Source organism: Microtus oregoni, unplaced genomic scaffold (assembly GCF_018167655.1).
Source record: "Microtus oregoni isolate MIOR12 unplaced genomic scaffold, Mior012 000056F_ref0000123, whole genome shotgun sequence".
NCBI lineage: Eukaryota > Metazoa > Chordata > Mammalia > Rodentia > Cricetidae > Microtus > Microtus oregoni.
Window position 1 is genome coordinate 12602563 of NW_024543832.1, and position 22934 is coordinate 12625496.

A 22934-nucleotide genomic window follows, 5' to 3' on the forward strand; every position below is an offset into this window, starting at 1 on the left:
TGTCTTTGTTGTTTCAGACAGAATCTTGCTATGTAGTGTGCTCTGGTCTGCAGCTTCTGTGCACTTCCTGGCTTTCCTTGCCGTTCGCCTGCATCAGCCCCCTAAGTGCTAGCACTGTCAGGTGCCATGGAATCTTAGTTGTCATCCTCCCCCACCCCTGTGTTTCAGTGCTGCAGCTTGAAAAGAAAAAAAATTTTACGTACACTACGCAGTACACACGTGGAGGTCAGAAGACAACTTGGAGGAGCTGATCACTGTTGGGCCTCGGGTTGTCAGGTTTGGTGGCCTGTGCGTTTACCTACTGAGTCTTCTCACTGGCCGAATAGCAACTTTAAAACTGTAGGATGTCGTGTGTGGCATTTAGTTATCTCAGGGAATCATTTGCCTGTTATAAAATAAGGAGTCGAGAGTTGGGGACATTGCTTACTGGTAGAAGTTAGGTGGGCAAAATAGGGTCTTTGTTCCAGCTGGAAGACGGCAGAAAAGCAGCACGCATCTTGTTTGTTTTGTTTTGTTTTGTTTTGTTTTTGAGACAGGGTTTCTCTGTAGCTTTGGAGCCTGTCCTGGAACTAGACCTGGCTGGCCTCGAACTCCCAGAGATCCGCCTGCCTCTGCCTCCCAAGCACTGGGATTAAAGGCATACACCACCACCGCCTGGCTGCATCTTGTTTTTAAAAGCGAAAAGGAACTCTGCAGAGAAGAAAGGACTCCAAGGGAAGAGTACCTGTTTATTAGTGTGTGTGTTCATTTCCTGTTGCCTTATGCTGTGTGGAGTCTGGTGGATGACTCGTGGGATTGGTTCTCTCCTACTTTTCCTCTGACAAGGGTTACAGGGGTAAAACTCAGGCCCTCCCTCAGGCTTTTGTGACTAGTGCTTTTACCCACTGAGCCATACTGAGACTTCTCAGTAAAAAGGACTTGACAGAGGGGAAGAAAATGTTTGGGAATCACTGAGGCAGCAGCAAGCTGTCCCTATCTACTGGTAGTTTGGAAGTGAGTATGCGCTCACTTAGGAAGTTCAGGTTCAGTGAGTATGCAGAACTTAAATCCTTGAAGGACGAGTCAAAGACTTCAGCAAAGGTTTAGAGCAAGGGTTCTAAACCTGTGTACCAAGACACCTTTGGGAGTCGAACAACCCTTTCACAGGGGTCACATATCAGATACCCTGCATATCAGACATTTGTTTTACAATTTATAACAGTAGCAAAATTACAGTTATGAAGTAGCAACGAAAGTAATTTTATGGTGGGGGGTCACCACAACATGAGAAACTGTGTTAAAGGGTTACAGCATTAGGAAGGTTGAGAACTACTGTTATTGGGGGTGAAAGACAAAAGAATCAAGGCAAACAAGGTGAGTGGGTGAGTAAAGGCACTTGCCACCAAGCCTGGTGACCTGAGTTCTGCCTGGAGGATCCACAAGGTAAGAGGAGAGAGTCAAGAACTGCAGGTTGTCCTCTGCCCTCCACAAGAGTACCTTGGCATTAATGCTCCTTCCCTGACACACACAATGTAATCTTTAAAGAGTTGCTCAAAGTCAGGTTTACTTGTCTATGTCAGGGAACTGTTAGAGTTTGTGTCTGATTACAATGGAGGCACCAGGAGGACCCACTGCTGATAGCAAAACTGTAGGCACAGCTCTAAGGAGTTCTGTAAACAGCCTTGGATAAGGACAGGGGTGTAAGTCAAGAGGAGAGAGGTAAAAGCCCCAAGTTTAACCCCTAGCACCCACAAAAGAGAAATAAGATGGTAGAAGTACACAGGAGATCCAATAGGAGAGGAAGGCTCTAGACGCCCCACTATTTGGTAGTTCAAGGAACTGGGACTGCACAGCTTATAGGAAGTCTTTGACCTGGTAAGGAGGGTCAAGGCACTAAACAAGTAGCTACCAATTGCTACAACCTATGATTTCCTGGATCCAAGTCATTCGCGGGAGTGCCAGACTCCCAAGCATGAAGGGGAATGGTAGCTGGCCCTTGAGGAGATACTAGGAAAAAAGTAAGTGACTAGGAAGAAACCCAGTTAGGTCCCCCAGCTGTAACTTTGGACAGGACCCAGTGACAGTGCTGAGACCTCAGCTACAGTAGCATGATATTTACACGCTGTGTTTCCAGCTCGGGGTGCTCCTTGTCTAATCCAGAATAAAGAACGCTTTGATCTGCTTGTATTCTAGCCTTAGGAGCCCTGGACCACACTGTGCAAACAATATCTAAACTAATGGTTGGGAGATGCAGATTGAGCAGGTTTCATTAAGGAGAGGGCAAAGTGCATGAACTTTGAACCTGTTCTTGATGGAGCTTGACTGGCAGAGACCCAACTAGAGAGTGTTTCCATAGCAGTGATGCATTGGGAAGCATTTTAACACAAATGTCTGGTTTAGAAATCTGATAAGCACAGCTGTCCAGGCAAGAGTTCTTTACTGCCACTTCCACAGTGGTGCCTGCGATTCTTACTATCTTGTTTGGAGGTTGTTCATTTTAAATAAATCACAACATGAAAGTCAGCTGTGCCCAGTGCTTATTGCAGCTGCTTGACTGGGCACAATGTGCCCAGTGGCCTTACATTACTGCCTGGCCCTCCCTCTCATGGGCAGTGTCCACTGGACCTGTAACCGTAACTGAGCCCTTCCTGCAGGAACTTGGATGGGCATTTTGTTGTAACAAGACCAGCAGTTAACACAGATGCTTTTAGGAAGGGCTTTAAGTATACATGGATTTATTCCAAATTAGATGCCTTCAGGATGTGCAGATGTTTCTGATTATAATTTTTCAATTTTTTTGAGATGGTATTTCTCTGTGTAACAGCCCTGCCTGTCCTGAAATTCACTCTGTAGGCCAGGCTTACTTTGAACTTGGAGGTCTGCTTACCTTGTCTCCCAAGGCTCTATCTTAGAAATCTTAGAGGAATGAGTTGAGATCAAAACTGTAATTAATATTCAATTAGTGTTAGTATTAAAAACAAATTTTAACCGGGCGGTGGTGGCACATGCCTTTAATCCCAGCACTCGGGGGGCAGAGACAGGCAGATCTCTGTGAGTTCAGCCTAGTCTGCAATAGCTAGTTCCAGGACAGGCTCCAGAGCTACAGAGAAACCCTGTCTCAAAAAAAAAAAAAAAAAAAAAAAAAAAACCAACAAATTTTAAAACCAGCAGGAACTCAGGTAGAGAGTGGTGTATTCCTTTGCATATGTACAGTTTATCTCTATCCTCAGCTGCTAAAGGGAAGTTCTTGAGTCAGTGGCTTTCAGTGTTTTGGTTTTGTTTTTTTTTGTGTGTGTCAGTGTCACAGCGAAATGTTGGCCGTCCTGGAACAGCGAAGACCAGACTGGCCTTGAACTCACGAAAATTTGTTTTTTATTTACAAATTGCTGGGATTAAGAAGTATGGCTACCAGGCCCAACTTTGTTTTGCAAATTTTATATTTCAAGCCATCTTTAAAAGAGGTACTTTCTAGCTTACTGGATCAAACCTGTAATCCCAGTTTTTAGGAAGTGGAGACAGTGATCAGGATCTCGTCCAGAAGTCCTTGGCTACATATGGAGTTCCGTGCCAGCCTGGACTACATAAATCCTGTCTCAAAAAAAAAAAATTGAAGTATAGGAGCTGGATAGATGACTCAGGTTAAGAGCGCTGACTGTTCTTCCAGAGGTCCTGAGTTCAATTCCCAGCAACCACATGGTGGCTCACAGCCATCTGTAATGAGGCCTGATGCATGCCCTCTTCTGGCATGCAGGCAGAACATTATATACATAATAAATAAATCTTTTAAAAAATTATGTAACTTAGAATAAAGCAAGATAGGTTATAACAATCTATTCTTTCCCTGGGCAGTGGTGGTGCGTGCCTATAATCCCAGCACTCGATGCAGACAGAGAACTCACATCTCTGTGAGTTCCAGGACAACCAGAGCTGTGACACAAACCTTGTCTTGAGCAAACAACCAACCCAAAACCAAGCAAAACAAAGAACCCAGCCTATTTTTTTTTTTTTTTTTTTTTTTTACTAACAATGCATGAGCTTGTCTGTTAATCCACACTATTGCTGATGTAATGTCAGCAAACCGCACAGGGTGTTTTTCCACTTTGAAGTTTGTTTTCCTTTGTTTTGAAGAACTAAAGAGATATTATGTGTCCTGGGATACATACACTTAAGCAGTAAATCATACTCCTAGCCCAAGAAAGAATGGATTCAATACCCAGCACCAGTTCACAACTCCCTGTAACCCCAGTTCCAGGGGATCTGATGCCTCTGGTTCCTGTGGGCACCAGGCATATGCATGACGCACAGACCTGCATACAGGGAAAACACCCATAAACATTGAGAGAAGAAGAAGAGAAAGCCTCTAACTGCCTGCATGGGCTGGCTCTCTAATTCAGGACAGCCCAGAACTATTCCTCTGTCTGGAAAGGCCTATAATTTCTTCGAAGAACCACCTCAGATTTCTTCCTCGGTAGAATAGCATTAAGATGTAAATGAGGAAAAGAAAGACTATTTAATCGAACATGGAATGTTTCTCCCACTTAGAGCATAATCTTTTTTGTGGGGTGGAGGGATTTCTGAGACTCGATTTCTCTGTGTAACCACTCTGGAACTCAGGTTGTAGACCTGGTTTGTCTCAAGCTCACAGTGCTGGGATTAAAGAAGTGTGCCAACATCGACCAGTAATTTTTAGCATAATCTTTAACTTAGCCACCCGTTGTCATTGAAAATGTTATTTCCAGGGGCTGGAGAGATGGCTCAGTGGTTAAGAGCACTGACTGTTCTTCCAGAGGTCCTGAGTTCAATTCCCAGGAACCACATGGTGGATCACAACCATCTGTAATGAGATCTGGTGCCCTCTTCTGGCCTGCAGGCATATATGCAGGCATAACACTGAAAATACAATAAATAAATATTTTTTAAAAAATGGTTTTTTTTCTGGGCTGAAGAGATGGCTCAGTCACTAAGAGCACTTAATGTCATTAAGAGCTCTTCCAGAGGTCCTGAGTTCAATTCCCAGCAACCCACATGGTGGCTCACAACCATCTGTAATGAGATCTGATGTCCTTTTCTGGCATAAAGTCAATAGAGCTGTCATATACATAAAATAAATCTTTTTGAAAGAAAAAAGAAAGAAAATGTTTTTTCCAGTTGTTATCCCTAACCATCTGGGAAAGGCCAAGCCTTGTTTAGTCCTAGGCAAAGCTGAAAAGATAGACTTGGCTTGGTCTGTTTTCAAACGATAATGTTGAAAGTCCTGTATTTGCCAGCACTGTTACTGACCCTGCCATCTTCTGTTGGACATCCCAAGGATTCAAACGTATCTGTCCTGGATGGAGGATTGACTCCATCATAGCTGTAGGTTCAGGAATGGAAGATACTTGAATGTACCTTAAAGCTGGTGATTGAATGATAAAATCTACGTTCTTGTCCTCAGAAATCTTCCTTCTAGTCATAACTGTGTATGAAAGACAAAAGCATTGCTGATGCCACCAACTAATAAGTGTCCTTGGTCCTGCAAGTCTCTCCTGAACACAGTCAACAGATAGCAGCAGCGGCCAGGACTGGTGGGGCCGCCGTCTCATCCTCACTTGGCTGCCATGCCTCAGAGGCAGTAAGGCATCATGGCAAACATGACTGTATATTCCTTACTTTGCCACTACAAAAATCAATCAATTGCCCCCACCTTTATGACATCCAATCTAGAACAGTATACTGCTTCCTTGCTTTCCAGAACCCTCTTTAAGATCACACATACGTAAGTCCTGTACAATGGGCCCTCTTTATTTCTCATTGGTCTCTCACTGCAGGAAGTTTATAAGAACCTAACCTGCTTGGCTGAGGTGTGATGTGGGAGTGTCATATATCAATCTGTTGATTTCATTGGTTAAGCAATAAAGAAACTGCTTGGCCCTCATAGGTTAAAACATAGGTGGGAGGAGTAAACAGAACAGAATGCTGGGAGGAAGAGGAAGTGAGCTCAGACTCGACAGCTCTGCTCTCTGGGGCACACGCGATGAAGCTCCAACCCAGGATGGACGTAGGCTAGAATCTTCCTGGTAAGCGCACCTAGCGGTGCTACACAGATGATTAGAAATGGGCTAAATTAATATGTGAGAGCCTAGAAGAGGCTAGATAGAAATGGGCCAAGCAGTGTTTAAAAGAATACAGTGTCCGTGTAATTATTTCAGGGCATAAGCTAGCAGGCGGCTGGGGTGCTGGGGACGCAGCCCCGCCACCCTTATTACAACAGAGGTGTGCCCTAGTAATCTCGCTTTGGAAGTATTGACATTTTAGGTGGCCAGAGAAGCCAGGCGTGGTGGTGCACACCTGTCATCCCTACACTCCGGAGGCAGGGATCACGAGGTTAAGATCAGCTTGGGCTATGTAATAAGCCCTGTTTCAAAAATTCCGGAAAGCAGAGTCAAAAAAACACGGAGACTGGAAAGATGTCTCCACAGCAGCACTCCATAACCCCAGCCCTGGGGAGGCAGAGACAGGCAAGCAGCCAGCCTAGCTGACTCGATGGCCTCCACAGTCAACGAGAGACCCTATCATCATCATCATCATCATCATCATCATCTTCTTCTTCTTCTTCTTCTTCTTCTTCTTCTTCTTCTTGTTCTTCTTCCTCTTCTCTTCTTCTTCCTCTTCTGATTTTTGTTTTATTTTGCTTGTTTTGTTTTCTGTAGCTTTGGGGCCTGTTTTGGAACTAGCTCTTGTAGACTAGACTAGCCTTGAACTCACAGAGATCCGCCTGCCTCTGCCTCCCAAGTGCTGGGATTAAAGGTGTGCGCCATCACTGCCCGGCTGAGACCCCCCCCCCCCCCCATCTTTAAAAACAGCAGAACTTGCGGGCTGGGGAAATGGCTCTGAGGATAAGAGCTCTGGCTGCTCTTCCAGAGGTTCAATTCCTAGCAACCGCACAGTGGCTCACAACCATCTAAAATGAGATCTGGTGTCCTTTTCTGGCCTGCAGGCATACATGCAGACAGAGTACCATATATATAATCTTTAAAAAAAAAAAGGTGGTAGTGGTGCACTCTTTTAAGTCCCAGCACTTGGGAGACAGAGTCAGACAGATCTCTGAATTTGAGGCCAGCTTGGTCTACAGAGTGACTTTTAGACAACTCACTAGGCTCTTAGAGAAACCCTGTCCTGCAAAGCAAAACAAAAAAGTCAAGAACCAGTTGAAGATACCCAGTGGCCTCTTAAACACACATTTGCACACATTTGTACCAGCATGGACACGAGTACATTCACATGAATATACACCATACACAATTTTAAATAGAAAACAGGCAAAGGGGTTGATGGTTGGAAGATGCTCCTGTTACTGGTGTAGCCAAAAGGAAGTGACATGTAAGCAGCCCTGGAGAGCAGCAGCTACACTGCTCTGTTGTGACTAGAACCTGCTGTGTGAGTTGGTTTCATGTCACCTGGACGCAAACAGTCCTTTGAGAGGAGGAGACCACAGTTGAGAAAATGCCTCCAAAGGCTTCAGCCTCCCATGGGCTGTATGAAAGCCTTCAGGGAATTTTCTTAATTGGTGATTGATGGGGGATGGTCCAGCCCTTTGTGGGAGGGGCCATCCCTGGGCTAGTGGTCCTGGCTCTATTAGGAAGCAGGCTGAACAAGCCACATCATATTGAGCAAGTCAGTAAGCAGCGTCTTTCATGGCCTCTGCCTCCTGGCTCCAGCCAGCTTCCTGCCCTGCTTGACTTCCTGTCCTGCCTTTCTTTGATGATGAACTGTGGCAGATGTGGAAAGTAAGCTGAATAAACCCTTTCCTCTCCAATTTGCTTTTTGATCATGTTTCATCACAGCAATAGTAACCCTGACTAAGACAAGTTGCTGTGAGTGTAGTGGGGTGTTTCTGTGACAGACCAGACCATGTTTTTAGGAGGGTTACGCAAGAGCTTCAGAAATTTGGGCTAGAAAAGCCATTGTGTGTTTAAAGTTCAGTGGGCCGCTCTGTGGGAGCCTGGAAGGTAAGACTGCTGAGAGAGGGGCTGGAGAGATGACTCCGCAGTTATGAGCACTGGCAGCTCTGCCAGAGGACCCAGGTTCAATTCCCAGTAGCCACATGACAGATCACAGCTGTCTGTAACTCCTGTTCCAGGTGGTCTGATTCTCACAGACATACTTGCAAGCAAAATACCAATGTATATAAAATAGAAATTAAGAAGACTTCTGAGAGCAGTGCAGAAGATGGAGACCTGGCTGGGGAAGTTTCAAGGGGAAGTAAGACTACTGGAATGTTTCTGTGAAGAATGCACGGTTCTGGTTAGCTGGGGCTGAAGAACAAACTGTGGCAAGAGAAGAGCACCCTTGACGGGAAGCCTTGCAGTACTGGCACAATTGAGGCTGGTCTGCCGGAGCTAAGAAGTTATCAGGGATCGGGAAGAGACCAGCATCGCTGAGTGAGGTGAAATCTCTGGGAAGTGTTTCCTGAGAGTCAGCACACGGAAGCTGTGTTCCCGTGGCGGCCAAGGTTGGACCTCATTCTGGCAGCTGAACTTGGCAGTGTAAGCATCACCCATATAGCACGGGTTTTGAAGGCATGACGGGGTCACGGAGGGCAGCTGAGGCTTGGCCCTGTGAGGGACCAGGAGAGGCTGCTGGTGAAGGCATGACGAGGTCACGGAGGGCAGCTGAGGCTTGGCCCTGTGAGGGACCAGGAGAGGCTGCTGGTGAAGGCATGACGGGGTCACGGAGGGCAGCTGAGGCTTGGCCCTGTGAGGGACCAGGAGAGGACGCTGGTGAAGGTGCAGCCACTGTGGCAGTTGAAGGCCCAGGACTGAAGGGGTCATGAAAGAAGTTGAGGCTTGGCACCATGAAGAGAGCCTATGAGAGGCTATTGGTGGAAGTGCAGCCCAGCTGCACAAGACCCCACCAGCACCATGGGACGACCACCAAGAACAGCACTGGGAAGTGGAACTGGCCCGAGCTCAGAAGACAGGCTGTGTGTGCTGCAGAGGGCAGAGATGGGGAAGTGGCTCTCGGAAGACCCCAGAAGATGGTGAACCCCAGATACCGACATTTAATTATTTACACTGTTGGAGTGTATTTTGCTTTGTTTAGATTTTGAGTGTGCCCTGGTTTTTCCCTCTTGAAGTAAGGATATAAGTTATTTGTTATTATATATGAGCCCACAGTTGAGAAGTTTTAGGAGACCGAATTTATTTATTTGTTTGGGTTTTTTTTTTTTTCAAGACAAGGTTTCTCTGTAGTTTTGGATCCTGTCCTGGAACTAGCTCTTTTTTTATAAACTATAAACTGATTGGCCCATTAGCTCAGGCTTCTTATTAACTCTTACAACTTATATTAGCCCATTATTCGTTTTTTATTTCATAATTTTTTTAATTATTTATTTTATTGATATTTATTGAGCTCTACATTTTTCTCTGCTCCCCTCCCTGACTCTCCCCTCCCCACCTCAACCGTCCCCCAAGGTCCCCATGTTCCCAATTTACTCAGGAGATCTTGTCTTTTTCTACTTTCTTCTACTTTGCATCTGGATTAGATCTATGTAAGTCTCTCTTAGTGTCCTCATTGTTGTTTAAGTTCTCTGGGATTGTGGTTTGTAGACTGGCTTTCTTTGCTTTATGTTTAAAAAGCACCTATGAGTGAGTACATGTGGTAATTGTCTTTCTGTGTCTGGGTTACCTCACTCAAAATAATGTTTTCTAGCTCCATCCATTTTCCTGCAAAATTCAAGATGTCCTTTTTTTCTGCTGTGTAGTATTCCATTGTGTAAATGTACCACATTTTCCTTATCCGTTCTTCGGTCGAGGGGCATTTAGGTTGTTTCCAGGTTCTGGCTCTGACAAACAAAGCTGCTATGAACATGGTTGAGCACATGTCCTTGTGGCATGATTGAGCATCCTTTGGATATATACCCAAAAGTGGTATTACTGGGTCTTGAGGAAGGTTGTTTCCTAATTTTCTGAGAAATCACCACACTGACATCCAAAGGGGCTGTACCAGCTTGCATTCCCACCAGCAATGCAGAAGTGTTCCCTTTCCCCCACAACCTCTCCAGCATAAGTTATCATCAGTGTTTTTGATCTTGGTCATTCTTACAGGTATAAGATGGAATCTCAGAGTTGTTTTGATTTGCATTTCTCTGATGACTAAGGATGTTGAACATTTCCTTAAGTGTCTTTCATCCATTTTAGATTCCTCTGTTGAGAGTTCTCTATTTGGGTCTGTACTCCATTTTTTTTATTGGATTATGTGATCTTTTGGTGTCCAATTTCTTGAGTTCTTTGTATATTTTGGAGATCAGACCTCTGATGTGGGGTTAGTGAAGATCATTTCCCATGCTGTAGGCTGTCATTTTTTCTTGTTGGCCGTGTCCTTTGCTTTACAGAAGCTTTTCAGTTTCAGGAGGTCCCATTTATTAATTGTTTCTCTCAGTGTCTGTGCTGCTGGGGTTCTATTTAGGAAGTGATCTCCTGTGCCAATGCGTTCAAGTGTACTTCCCCCTTTCTCTTCTGTAAGGTTCAGTGTGACTGTCTTTATGTTGAAGTTTTTGATCGATTTGGACTTGAGTTTTGTACATGGTGATAGATATGGGTCTATTTTCATTTTTCTACATGTTGATATCCAGTTATGCCAGCGCCACTTGTTAAATATGCTTTCTTTTTTCCATTTGATATTTTTTGCTTCTTTATCAAAGATCAGGTGTTCGAAGATGTGTGGATTGATATCCGGGTCTTCTATTTGGTTCCATTGTTTCTCCTGTCTGTTCTTATGCCAATACCAGGCTGTTTTCAGTACTGTAGCTCTGTAGTAGAGTTTGAAGTCAGTAGCCCATTATTTTTTTCTGTGTTAGCCACGTGGCTCCAAACTAGCTCTTATAGACCAGGCTAGTCTCGAACTCACAGAGGTCCACCTGCCTCTGCCTTCCAAGTGCTGGGATTAAAGGCGTGCATCACCCCTGTCCAGCTAACAGGAGACTGAATTAAAAGAACAAAAGGCTGAATTTTAAAGTGTTTTGAGTTTGTAAAAAAATTTATATTGGCCAGGCAGTGGTGGTGCATGCCTTTAATCCCAGCACTCAGGAGGCAGAGGCAGGTGGATCTCTTCGAGACCAGCCTGGTCTACAAGAGCTAGTTTTGGGACAGGCCCCAAAGCTACAGAGAAACCCTGTCTCGAAAAATAAAGAAAAAAAAAACCCAAAAATTTATATTGACAGGAGCGCACACTCTGAATCCCAGCAGTTGGGAAGCAGAGGCAGGCAGATCTCTTGTGAGTTTGAAGCCAGTTCCAAGACAAGCCAGAGCTGTTACACAGAAAAACCCTGTTTCAAAAAAACCAAAAAAGTTTTTTTATTATAATTACGATATTGATATTAGCGTGTCATCTTGGAGATCAACAAAAAAGGAAAGGTTGTGGCTTAACAGTGCTTGTGTGTAAGGTTGGTAAGGGGTCAATTATGATGGATAGTTCTGTGTCAGCTTGATACAAACTCAGCCTTTGCAGATGAAAACTAGCAGAGGGTGCCCCAGACCTCTTACCCACTGTGCCTTTGTCATTTAGATGCAGCTGCCATGCACACCCGTGTGCTGTGCACACCACCGCACCAACCCTGGACTCAACAGATGCTGGGTGTACAACTCTACCAGGTTCCTGGGTGATGCTGAGCCCCCAGTTAATTGTTTCCGTTGGGAGGCATTAATCAGTAGAAGCACATCTTTAATCAGAAGCACATCTTTAAAAAACATTATTATAATTTTATTTTGTGTGTGTGCCTAAGTATCCACGTGGGGCTCAGAGGACAACTTGTGGGAGCTGGTCCTCTCTACCGTGTTTCCTGGAGATTGAACTAACGAAGTGCGTTTATCAGCTGAGCAGTTCAGCGGCCTCTACTCACTCACGTCTTGAGACACCGAAGGGCATTTCAGCAAGGCTGTGTGTTTCCGAGGCCTCATTTCCTGCTTCCTCTTACGTGATGGTGAAGATGCTGTAAACTACAAAGCTCTGCAGACAATTGCTGCAGGTTTTTCCCTTGGCTGTTTTAGTCCCATGTTTTATCTCAATTTCACTTGGATAATCTTTGTATGTACAAATCCACTTCATTTGGGGATACTGCTGACCTTATGTCCTGTGATACTGGCCAGTTGTAAGAGAGAGAGAGAGAGTGTGTGTGTGTGTGTGTGTGTGTGCGCGCGCGCACGCGTGTTCATGTGTGTGCAGAGGCCTGTACGTGCATGCCAGAGAACAGCTTTGGGTTTCATACCTTAGAAATTCTGTGGACCTTATATTTCAGACAAGGTCTGTCTTGAAATTGCCATGGAGACTAGGCCGCCTGCCTCCACCACTCCAGCATTGGAATTATAGCCACACCTCCTTGTGTGACTCTTTACATGGGCTCCAGGGACCAAACTCAGGTCTTTGTGCTAATACAGCAAGCACTTTACTGACTCATATAAGCCCCTTTTGTGTACATAGCTATAGAGAACCATGTCCTCTGTCAACTGCTTTTTCCTTCCTGATGTTTAGAACTGGAGTTGTTGACCCCAATCTATCATGATACTCAGGGCTATTTGACAGTGTTCGGAATCTACCAAAGACTGTTGAGGACACCTGGGGGAAGTCATTAGATGTGGAGGTAACTCTTATTTTTCTGAGCAGAAACCTCAATAGCCAGAGCTAGGGAGTAAAAGCCTTGTCCTCCTCTACAGTGGGCTGTTAGACACCAGACTCAGCTCAGCATTGGGCCCAGTGCTGCACTGTGAGGAGCTTCTGAAGGGTCCTAGGCTCACGTGTGGCATCTGAAACCTTAGGTCGCAGGAGTCAGCAGAGGTGGGTGGAGCCCTGAGCCCATTTGGTGGGCTATAGGAATCTGTAGCTGCATCTTCTCCAACACTCCAAAAGGGTATCAGCTAGTAGGGAAACAGTCTGCCCTTTTGCCTGGGTAGTAGTGGAATGGCTAACTAAGTCCTATGCCCTACCCACTGCTAGGACCTTCATGAGCTCACAAAAAACCCCTGTTGATGGGGACTGGCCTGTGGGTCCAATTCTCTAAGCAGTTCCCACTTGCATAGCCTCTTCTGCTGCTTTCTGAATCTAAAGGTAGTGTAATGGTTAATCTTTTTTTTTTTTTTTTTTTTTTTTTTTTTTTTTTTTTTTTGGTTTTTCGAGACAGGGTTTCTCTGTGGCTTTGGAGCCTGTCCTGGAACTAGCTCTGTAGACCAGGCTGGTCTCGAACTCACAGAGATCCGCCTGCCTCTGCCTCCCGAGTGCTGGGATTAAAGGCGTGCGCCACCACCGCCCGGCTGTAATGGTTAATCTTGATTATCAACTTGACATAATCACTTGGGGAGGGAGACTCAATGAGGGGCTGTCTAGATCAGGTTGGCCTGTGGGCATGCCTGTAAGGGGTTGATTAGTGCAAAGATCACTATGGGTGGCATCATTCCCTGGGCAGGGGACCCTGGATTCTATAACAGAGGAGACAGAGCTGCTGAGCACTGGCAGGAATGCATTAATTACTCTCTGCTTGTGACTACGGAAGTTGGAGGTGGCTGTGTAATGGTCTGTCCCTTTAAGAGACAAGCCCCGCCTACTCCCCCCCACCTCAATCCCTTCTCCCACTTCTCTCTCTCTCTCTCCTCTTCTCCCTTCTCCTCTTTCCCTTTCCCCTCCATAACCCACTAACTAAATACCCACTTTCTCTGCATGGAGTGCCTATCCGTCTGTCTCTAACCCACCGCAGCTCCTCGTGGGACAGATCTGTCTCTCATCTGCTGCCACGCGGCTCCCTGCCCGCTGCTGTTTATGAGGGCCTTCTGCTCTGACTTCCCTACTATAATAGAGTGTGACTTGCAGCTGTGGGCCAAATGCACCCTTTCTCCCTTAAGTTGCTTTTGTCTGTGAAGACAGGCAGCTGTCGTCTTCTTGGGGAAACATGGGAGTGTCTGAAAGTCCTCACATTCCTGTTCCCTAGCTTTGGAGGACGAGAGCATGTTTGGGGAGATTCAGAATTGGTCCTGCATTTGGCCCCTTACTCTGAACTCAACCACTATGTCCTCCATTTGTGTCCACAATCGTTCCTGTTCCTCTACCCGGCATAAGAATGGTTGGTAAGCTCACCACACTGTAGTAGGCATGGCTAACAGCTCACCTCAGGTAGACAGGGTTTCTCTGTATAACAGTCTTGGCTATCCTGGATCTTACTCTGTAGACCAGGCCGGCTGTGACCTCCCAAGTATTGTGATTAAAGGTGTGTGTCACCACAGCCCAGCTTACATTCCTTTTTAAAAACAAAAACAGAGCCAAGTCTCTTTTAGAGATTTACGTATTATCTTAAGTTATAATGTATGTATGACCAGGTAGTGGTGGTACACACCTTTAATCCCAGCACTCTTGAGGCAGAGGCAGGCGGATCTCTATGAGTTCGAGGGCAGCCTGGTCTACAAGAGCTAGTTCCAGGACAGGCTCCAGAGCTACAGAGAAACCCTGTCTCAGAAAACCAAAATAAACAAATAAATATGTGTGTACGCATGTGGATGTGCGCATGAGAGTGTATGCATGTGGGTGTGCGCATGAGAGTGTATGCATGTGAGTGTGCATGTGAGTGTGTGCATGTGAGTGTGTGCATGAGAGTGTGTGCATGTGAGTGTGTGCATGTGAGTGTATGCATGTGGGTGTGTGCATGAGAGTGTGTGCATGTGAGTGTGTGCATGAGAGTGTGTGCATGAGAGTGTGTGCATGTGGGTGTGTGCATGTGAGTGTGTGCATGTGAGTGTATGCATGAGAGTGTGTGCATGTGGGTGTGTGCATGTGAGTGTGTGCATGTGAGTGTGTGCATGTGAGTGTGTGCATGTGAGTGTGTGCATGAGAGTGTGTGCATGTGGGTGTGTGCATGTGAGTGTGTGCATGTGAGTGTGTGCATGAGAGTGTGTGCATGTGGGTGTGTGCATGTGAGTGTGTGCATGTGGGTGTGTGCATGTGGTTGTGTGCATGTGAGTGTGTGCATGTGGTTGTGTGCATGTGGGTTTGTGCATGTGGGTGTGCATGTGTGTGCATTATGTGCATGTAGGTGTGTGCATGAGAGTGTGTGCATGTGAGTGTGTGCATGTGGGTATGTGCATGTGGGTGTGTGCATGTGAGTGTGTGCATGTGAGTGTGTGCTTGTGGGTATGTGCATGTGGGTATGTGCATGTGAGTGTGTGCATGTGGGTGTGCATGTGTGTGCATGTGTGTGTGCATGTGAGTGTGTGCATGTGGGTGTGTGCATGAGAGTGTGTGCATGTGGGTGTGTGCATGTGAGTGTGTGCATGTGAGTGTGTGCATGAGAGTGTGTGCATGTGGGTATGTGCATGTGAGTGTGTGCATGTGGGTGTGTGCATGTGGGTGTGCATGTGTGTGCATGTGTGTGTGCATGTGGGTGTGTGCATGTGGGTGTGTGCATGAGAGTGTGTGCATGAGAATGTGCATGTGGGTGTGTGCATGTGGGTGTGTGCATGTGAGTGTGTGCATGTGGATGTGTGCATGTGAGTGTGTGCGTGAGAATGTATGCATGTGGGTGTGTGCATGTGGGTGTGTGCATGAGAGTGTGTGCATGTGAGTGTGTGCATGAGAGTGTATGCATGTGGGTGTGTGCATGAGAGTGTGTGCATGAGAGTGTGTGCATGTGGGTGTGTGCATGTGGGTGTGTGCATGTGAGTGTGTGCATGAGAGTGTGTGCATGTGAGTGTGTGCATGTGAGTGTGTGCATGAGAGTGTGTGCATGTGGGTGTGTGCATGTGAGTGTGTGCATGAGAGTGTGTGCATGTGGGTGTGTGCATGTGAGTGTGTGCATGTGGGTGTGTGCATGTGGGTGTGTGCATGTGGGTGTGTGCATGTGGGTGTGTGCATGTGGGTGTGTGCATGTGAGTGTGTGCATGTGAGTGTGTGCATGAGAGCGCCTGTGCTCACTAAAACCAGAGGCTTTCGTTCTGCGAACTGGCGTAACTGGCAGTGTGTCAGCTCCAAAGAAACTCCATCTCTCCAAACTCCAAAAGGCACTCCATATATGCAGAAATGGGCTCTACTTGGATGTACTTATAGGGGAATTTCTGGTGATTAATAAAAGCCAGCATTCCCCAGGAACTTGTGAAACTGGTTCCCATCTGCCAAAAGGAGTCATTTTCTTTATCTCTGGACATATGGCCACCTGGGGCACACACCTATCAGCATATCAGTGCGCAAGCTGCTCTCCAGGCTATCACGGTACTGTTGAGCGAGCGCCTGTTACTCTATCCTAGCACGCTGGCCTCTCTCCTCCCAGATACCCATTTGTTCTGTTTACATTGCCAGGGGCTGCACATCCCCTCCCTGTCTCAGTATGCTCTCTGTTCCCTATCTCTGGTTATTCTCCCTCCTCTCGCAGATGTCCCTGGCCATATTCACTGTACTCTTTTCTCTCTCTGCTCAGGACTCTCTCTGGCTGTTTTCACTCTCATAGTAAATAAAACCTCTCCCCTTACGCATACCATGGAGCAGTTGTGTCCACAGTTTCTTTCCGTGTACCTCTTGCAGACATCGGATGGGCCAGGACTTTTCTGCAAGAGCAGTGTATGCTCTTAACTGCTGAGTTCTCTCTCATATCAGTCTAGGATGCTATAATGAGATTAATGAACTAAAATATTAGTGGATTAATATCACCTCTTTTCCAAAGTACTTGGAGCCAGAAAGAAAGGCTTCAGATTTCAGAGATTTTCAGATTTTAGAGTATTTGCTTAGACTTTGCCAGCAAAGTCCCACATCTCAGGTTCTCCAAAATCCCAAACTCTCAGTCATGAACTGAGGCGTTCTTGTTAGGGATGTTAAAACAGAATGTGGGAGCTGGGTGGTGGTGGCGCACGCCTTTAATGCTGGCACTCGGGAGGCAGAGGCAGGTGGATCTCTGTGAGTTCAAGGCCTGTCTGGTCTATAAGAGCTAGTTCCAGGACAGGCTCCAAAGCTACAGAGAAATGTTGCCTCAAGAAAACAAAATGAAACACAAAAACTGAACATGGGAAGATAGTGCATGACAAATGTTGGGCTCATAGCCATTATATTATAAGGGGAAGAGGACTATGAAACAAAAGAGTGCTGCCCCCTCCGACTGGTAATAGGCTTTCTGCCCCCCCCCCCCCCATAATAGGTTACTCTTCCAAGGCAGTAAGCCAGATCAAGCTGAAGTGGAAAAGTATAAGAACAGGTTTATGGGAGCAAAGCAGCCCCTGGGCAGGTTCTCCAGAGATCAAGGCAGCAGAGGGTGCGCTCACAGAAGGCAGCAGGTGAGGCATGATCAAGTGTCTGACACAAGCTGGATTTGTGCCCAAGTATGGTCAAAAGTGGGAACTTGCATGGCTGGCAACTTAGGGGAGAAGCTGCAGTAGCCACCAAGAATTCGGAATAGGGCTTTTTGTCATTTTTCCTTTGTTTGAAAATTGAGTGGGCAGGGTTTGGAGAGAGACAAGAATGGGGCTTTGTGTTTTGCGCAAGAGTGAGCTGGAGGTTCCACCTGAATGTCGGGCACTTGTCTCCCAAGGCTATTTAACCTTTTTTCTTTTTGTTTTTGTTTGTTTGTTTGTTTTTATTTTTTTTGAGACAGAGTTTCTCTGTAGCTTTGGAGCCTGTCCTGGAACTAGCTGCTATAGACCAGGCTGGTCTTGTACTCCACCTGCCCCTGCCCACCCCAGTGCTAGGATTGGTGTGCCACCACTACCCAGCCCAAGGGTATTTAAAGATGTAGCTCGTTACATTTAGCCACAGGTTAGGGTGCATTTTTGTTGGCAGTGCTGTCTTTGGACATCACCTTCCCAAGTCCTTGTCTGGGCCATGGCTTTGCCTGCAGTGTGCTCCTCATATGTTTACTCAGAGCTGGTGAGGCTGCTGACAGAGGTGCATACACCGCCTGTTAGGGAGTGATGTGGCTACCTCTACCAAGAGGAACTGAGAAGGACAATTCCTGGCCTGGGACACAGACCTACGAAGGAATTTTGAAAAACTTGGCTTCTGTGTCTGTCTTCCAAGCAAATGGAGAATGGTTCTGCAGGCTCCTATTTCCTTATCTCTAAGGGAAGAGCAACAACAGTCTGATAGAGAATCTTTGTCAACCAATTACCTTTAAGAGGTGGGACCAAGTTAGGGTGTGGCTTTCTGGGACCCAGAGAAAAATGGTGTGCAGCCCAGGTGTGCTATCTCTGTGGTTCCCTCGCAACACAGCTGAGCTTGGACTTCTTGTTCCTGTTTCGTGAGTTTGCCCCTTATAATAAATATCAATATAATTGTTTTATCTTTTAGCTAGCCTGGTTATTTCTCGAATCAAAATAGTTCAACACCAGTCCTTGTTCTGTTCACCACACAAGGGTTTGAAGGAAAACCGTGAGTTTTCAGAGCCCAGATGGCAGAAGGTGTCAATGGGATACGGGGCTATGTCACCACTTGGTTACTATATCCGAGCTCCTCAGAGTGGTTTCTACTGGAGAATTCCCTCCTCTTCTTCTGTAGGCTCTCTTATGGGCCCTTCTGTTTGCCTACCTAGCTTTCTCTAGTAGGTTACCTGTAAAAATCTTTTTAAAAGCTAGATGTGATGGTGCACACCTTAATTCCCGGCACTTGGGAGGTGGAAGCAGATGAAGTTCAGGGCTAACCTGGTCTAGAGTTCCAGGACAGCCAGGGTTACACAGGGAAACCCTGTCTTGAAAAACCAACCAGCCAACCAAACACTTTTTTAAAAACAGGGTTTCTAGCCTAGGCTGGCCTCAAATTCATTACATAGTGGTAATAACCTTGATGTTTTTTTGTTCCAAGACAGGTTTTTCTGTCTAAAAGCTCTAGCTATCCTGGAACTCACTCTGTAGACCGGAGATCCTCCTGCCTCTGCCTTCCAAGTGCTGGGATTACAGGCGCGCACCACTGTGCCCAGCCAACCTTGAGTTTTCATCCTTTGGCCACCACCCCCAGACTGCTGGGGTTACGGGGCTAGTGCCTCCACCCCCAGACTGCTGGGGTTATGGGCTAGTGCCAAGACTGCTAGACTTACGGGCTAGTGCCACCACCCCCAGGCTGCTGGACTTACGGGCTGGTGCCACCACCCCCAGACTGCTGGACTTACGGGCTGGTGCCACCACCCCCAGACTGCTGGACTTACGGGCTGGTGCCACCACCCCCAGACTGCTGGACTTACGGGCTGGTGCCACCACCCCCAGACTGCTGGAGTTACGGGCTGGTGCCACCACCCCCAGACTGCTGGACTTACGGGCTGGTGCCACCACCCCCAGACTGCTGGAGTTACAGGCTGGTGCCGCCACCCCCAGACTGCTGGAGTTACAGGCTAGTGCCGCCACCCCCAGACTGCTGGGGTTACGGGCTAGTGCTGATGTGGGAGTGTCATATATCAATCTGTTGATTTCATTGGTTAAGCAATAAAGAAACTGCTTGGCCCTCATAGGTTAAAACATAGGTGGGAGGAGTAAACAGAACAGAATGCTGGGAGGAAGAGGAAGTGAGCTCAGAGACTCTACAGCTCTGTTGTCTGGAGCAGAGATGCCATGCTCCCTGCTCCCAGGTGGACACGCGATGAAGCAAGCTGCCAGGATGGACGTAGGCTAGAATCTTCCCGGTAAGCGCACCTTGGGGTGCTACACAGAATATTAGAAATGGGCTAGTCCAGGTGCGAGAGTTAGCCAAGAAGAGGCTAGATATAATGGGCCAAACAGTGTTTAAAAGAATACAGTTTGTGTGTTGTTATTTCGGGTAAGGCTAGCCAGCGGCCGGGGTGCTGGGGACGCAGCCTGGCAGCTCATAATTACAACATAGTGCCACCACCTCCAGACTGCTGGGGTTACGGGCTAGTGCCACTCCCAGACTGCTGGGGTTACGGGCTAGTGCCACCACCCCCAGACTGCTGGGGTTACGGGCTGGTGCCTGTTATTCTTTTTTAAAAAATGCTGCAAGATCCCCGGTGGCAGTAGGCAGCAGAAATGCTGTAGGTCCCAAATGGTGGCGGAGGGCCACGTGGTGGCAGGCAGCGGGCCCTGGGAGCAGCCAGTCCCAGGCAGAGACAGCTGCTGGTCCCAGAGCAGTGGTGGCGGGCCATGTGGCAGCAGGCAGTGGGCCCCAGGCAGAGAGGGCTGCTGGTCCCTGTGCAATGGCTGGTTCCAGGCAGGGAGACACATGGCGGGCAGGCCGAAGACAGAAACATGGATAGACACAACATGCAGGGTGAGGTTGAATGTTTATTCAGGGGGTTATGGAGAAGGAAGGGTGAAGGGGGGGACAGAGAGAGAGGGAGGGAGAGGGAGAGGGAGGGAGAGAGAGAGAGAGAGAGAGAAGAGGAGAAAGAGACAGAGAAGGGGGGAAGCAGAGAAGTGGGGAGAGAGGCAGAAGTGAAGCTGCCTCTCTGAGAGGAAGATGGAAAAGAGAACGAGCTCAGGCTGGAAGCTGAAAATCAGCCTGCCTCAGCGGATGGGGAGGGGAATGGGTGTGGCTTGTCTCTTAAAGGGACCAAAACCATAACAGTGCCACCCTCAGACTGCTGGGGTTACGGGCTAGTGCCACCATACCCAGTGTGCATTGATGAGTCTCTAAGCCAAAGCCCATGAATTCTTGAGCCACACCCCCAGCCTCAGTAGATTGCCTTCTGATAAGGATTTAGTTGGGCTCACAGACATCTGGCTGGCTATCAGCCCTTCACTTACTCCAGTGGCCTGTGCTAAACTTGGTCAGGAGCCTGGGAAAGGCATTTTCCCGTTCAGGCTCTGTGTGCACCCCACATCACACGGGTAATTTTGCAGAGGGTGCCAGGTTGTATGTGGTGGGCTTCACGCTCTTCGGTGTGACTTTGAGAGGATAAAGACCATCTCCACTACTCATGATGGCCCTGTCCTCAAAGTTTGCTCTGGAGATATTTGTTGAAAGTGTACTCACATACCTTCTAGCTTCAGAGGCCCTGCTGGCTTTTCCTTTCCCTTGCAGGAAGTCCAGGTGAACTGTTCTATCTGCCCTATCAGGAGAGAAGAGCCTAGGGGAACCTAGGCCTCACGGTCCACAGGAGTGAGCCCCGTGGGGACCAGCAGTCTTTCCATTCATCTTTTAGGGTCAGTGTTGTTTACAGCTCTCTGACGTGGTCTGTCCTAGCTTCTTGCCTCCCTCCTAAGTGCCAGCCTCAGCTCCATTTATTTTATTTTTTTTAAATTTATTTATTTATTAAGGATTTCTGCCTCCTCCCCACCACTGCCTCCCATTTCCCTGCCCCTCCCCGGATCAAGTCCCCCTCCCTCAACAGCTCGAAGAGCAATCAGGGTTCCCTGACCTGTGGGAAGTCCAAGGACCGCCCACCTCCATCCAGGTCTAGTAAGGTAAGCGTCCAAACTGCCTAGGCTCCCCCAAAGTCAGTACGTGCAGTAGGATCAGAAACCCATTGCCATTGTTCTTGAGTTCTCAGTAGTCCTCATTGTCTGCTATGTTCAGAGAGTCCGGATTTATCCCATGCTTTTTCAGACCCAGGCCAGCTGGCCTTGGTGAGTTCCCGATAGAACATCCCCATTGTCTCAGTGTGTGAGTGTACCCCTTGGTCCTGAGTTCCTTGCTCATGCTCCCTCTCCTTCTGCTCCTGATTTGGACCTTGAGATTTCTGTCTGGTGCTCCAATGTGGGTCTCTGTCTCCTTTCATCACCTGATGAAGGTTAATATTCAGGAGGATGCCTATATGTTTGTCTTTGGATTCACCTTCTTATTTAGCTTCTCTAGGATCGCGAATTATAAGCTCAATGTCCTTTATTTATGGCTAGAAACCAAATATGAGTGAGTACATCCCATGTTCCTCTTTTTGGGTCTGGCTTACCTCACTCAGGATAGTGTTTTCTATTTCCATCCATTTGTATGCAAAATTCAAGAAGTCCTTGTTTTTTACTGCTGAGTAATACTCTAATATGTATATATTCCACACTTTCTTCATCCATTCTTCCATTGAAGGGCATGTAGGTTGTTTCCAGGTTCTGGCTATTACAAACAATGCTGCTATGAACATAGTTGAGCATATACTTTTGTTGTATGATAAGGCCTCTCTTGGGTATATTCCCAAGAGTGGTATTGCTGGGTCCAGGGGCAGGTTGATCCCACATTTCCTGAGAAATCGCCACACTGCTTTCCAGTGTGGTTGCACAAGTTTGCATTCCCATCAGCAATGGATGAGTGTACCCCTTTCTCCACAACCTCTCCAGCAAAGGCTATCATTGGTGTTTTTATTTTAGCCATTCTGACAGGTGTAAGATGGTATCTTAAAGTTGTCTTGATTTGCATTTCCCTGATTGCTAACGAGGTTGAGCATGACCTTAAGTGTCTTTTGGCCATTTGAACTTCTTCTGTTGAGAATTCTCTGTTCAGCTCAGTGCCCCATTTTATAATTGGGTTGATTAGCCTTTTACGGTCTAGTTTCTTGAGTTCTTTATATATTTTGGAGATCAGACCTTTGTCAGTTGCGGGGTTGGTGAAGATCTTCTCCCAGTCAGTGGGTTGCCTTCGTGTCTTAGTGACAGTGTCCTTTGCTTTACAGAACCTCAGCTCCATTTAAAGGTCAACAGGTGATCAAGCCTTTAATCCCAGGAGGCAGAGGCAGGCAGATCTCTCTGAGTTTGAGGCCAGTCTAGTCTACAAGAGCTAGTTCCAGGACAGGCTCTAAAACTACAGCAAAACCCTGTCTCAAAAAAAAAAAAAACCCAAACCAAAACAAACAAACAAACAAACAAAACAAAAACAAAAACCCCAGACAGACCCATTGCCTGTAGCAATGGTTCAGTAGGTAAAGGTGCATGAAGATCTGAGCCTGGCCCCCAAGCCCACTAAAAGCCCGGGCAGTGATATCTTTTGTACTTCCCCAGTATGAAGAGGTGGAGACAAGATCCTGGGACCTGCTGGCCCCTAGCCCAGCTGAAACAGTGAACTGGGGGTTCAGTGATAGATTCTGTCTCAAA